We start from the raw sequence: 2,615 nt of genomic DNA, 5'->3' as shown, positions 1-2,615 counted from the left end.
AGAAGACCATCGTGTGTGCTGTCAGAGAGGCATGTATGAGTGCAAGGCAGCCCCTCACCCACCTGTTCATATATATGGAGTGGTAGGGTGTGGCAGGCCACATGGGGCAAGATGACTGATGCCTCTGTGTTTATGATGAACATTGCCTCTCTGAGAAATAATGTGCTGTAGTAGCAGGGATAAGGGACACTTGGTGTTTTTGAGGCTTAAGGAAGCCTTACAGGAGGTAAGGGTCAAATTAGATCTTCAAAGGCAAAAGCATCTCACCAAGCAGAGATGGAAGAGGGAATTCCAGGGCCAGAATGTGCATGTGCAGGGGAAATAGCTGAAGAGTAGAAAGGCAGGCCGAGCACCTGGGGGACAGGTGTGGTCTGCTAAAAGCTTTAGGAAAAGCAGTGACATGGAGTTGTATCTTCAGAGCCTCTTTCTTCCCACTGCTTGTCCTCCACATCCCTGCACCACACAGATGAGGCTCCCAAGCCTTTTGCTGCCCCTCTACCACCTCAACCCCCTTCTCCATAGCAGGAAGAAGAATGATGCTTCCCTAATCTTACGGTTCCCCCTCCCCGCTTGACCTGCCCTCCAGGACCCCACCTGTGCCTAGCCTTTAAATGGATGCAGGCTGAACAGACCATAGCTTTATGCCTGCAAGGAAAGAAGGAAGGCAGGCAGGAAGGGGTGGGGGCGAGGAAGAGAGGAGGGAAGGAGGAAGGAGATTAGATAGATGAGAGATTAAATAGATAAGATGGATAGATGATAGATAGGGACAGAGATATAGATGAGAGAGCAGGTGGGCCCTGTGCTGTCTTTCTCCACTGCAAGGAAACTAGGAAAGTTCCTAGCATAGGACTCAGCCCCTGGCAGGTACTCTTGCAGAAGCCAGGACTGTGGCTCCAGAGCACAGCTAGGTCCCTTTGATGCTCACAGGCTGCAGGCTGGAGGACATGTTTCTGGGATCCACATTCTGGATCAGCCTGCTCCATGCTTTTCCTGTCACATGGCTTCGATTTCAGTAGTGTAGGGACTCAGCAGAAATCCTCATCCTTGCAGCTGCATATTGGCCCAAGAAAAGGAGTCCGTATACTATTCAGTCTTGGCACACAGGCCTAAAACAACTCAGATGAGGGTCCTGCTTTTGGGGAGGTCCCCTGGTTATGTTGAGGCTGAGATTGATAGTGACACCGTGTGGTAAGTCGTGTACAGGTGTATGGGATTCTGTGGGAAGGTATGTGTAAATGCAGGAGGGACAAAGTGGTAGTGACAGTTGTGACTGACAACTAAGGGACTTGCTAGCTAGGTAGAGGAGCAGCAAGAGGACAGCAGCATTTAGGTGGGAAGAACAATAGTAGTTAAGTCTGCTTGAGGTGGGGTGATACTGAGAGATGAAACTGGGTAATTAGGTTGCGGCCATGGCAGGGAGTTTGGAGCTGAGGAGGAGTCACTGGAGAGTTTTAACCCATTTATGCCAGAGGTTACAAATTTTTTTGTGTGAAAAATCAGACCTTGGCGATGACCTTGAGCAGCAGGATATAAATAACTCCCACAAGCTTAGCGTTCCAGTAATGGAACACTAGGCATAAATGGGTTAAGCTAACTTGCACTTTGAGCAGTTCCCTGCTGATCCTTTAGGAAGGAAAATTGGGAGAAGAAATTAAGGGCGTGAGCAGAGGTGATACATGATAGAATAAGGAATGGAGAACGGAGTCAGTGAAATTTGGTGAGAGTGACGACACACCAGGAAGATAAATTTAGCTGTCAGTGTAGAGATTTGAAATAGTCTGGGACTTGCAAGTTGGAGATACTGGCAGTCTGCAGCTGCTCAGTTGTTGGTTAGGCATCTCTAGCGCAGGGTTTCTAGAACTCATGGTTGATGGTTTGGTTGATTGATACTTTTAGGCATCTCTAGCGCAGGGTTTCTAGAACTCATGGTTGATGGTTTGGTTGACTGATACTTTTGTGCTGTAGGGGGTCTGTCCTGTGTAATCCCAGCAGCATCCCTGGCCTCTGTCCACTGGATGCTAGTGCATAATATACCCCACTCCAACTGGCACAACCAAAAATGTCTTCAGGTATTGCCGAATATTCCCTGAGGGGGCCAAATGATTGAGAACCATTGCTTGAGCAAGCTGAAGCTAGGAGCCTGGAGAGACTGCCTAGGTAATGTACAGCTTAAGCAAGGGCTAGGAGCTGCCATCCAAGGAGCAGGAGGGAAGACATGGAGAATGGAGCACAGACAGCCAGAGAAGAGCAGGAGTACCTTGGGGTGGGGATGAGGGCAGAACTGGAAAAGCTTCATTAGATTTGGGAGCTGGAAGGTTAGGGCAGTGGCCACTACAGTTGAGGTGGGAGGGCAGGAGGCAGAGACAAGCAAGTATAGATTTTAAGAAACCTGGCTATGAGGGAAGTGGGCAAGCAAGGCCAATGGTCAGAGGGGACTGTGGCAGGAAGCGCAGTTGCACTGGGCCACTCAGACTGTGATTCCAACCTTGGGCACCTGTTGTCTCCTCACGAGGTCAGCAAGCATGCACCGCAGGCTGAGTGGACCTTCTTTGGCAGGCCCTGCCGCAAACCAAGCTGATTTCCAGGGCCTTGATAATTCTCAGTGGGGAGGCAGT

The sequence above is a fragment of the Colobus angolensis genome, unplaced genomic scaffold, assembly GCF_000951035.1.
Source record: "Colobus angolensis palliatus isolate OR3802 unplaced genomic scaffold, Cang.pa_1.0 Scaffold9, whole genome shotgun sequence".
Lineage (NCBI taxonomy): Eukaryota > Metazoa > Chordata > Mammalia > Primates > Cercopithecidae > Colobus > Colobus angolensis.
This window is presented reverse-complemented; position numbering follows the sequence as displayed.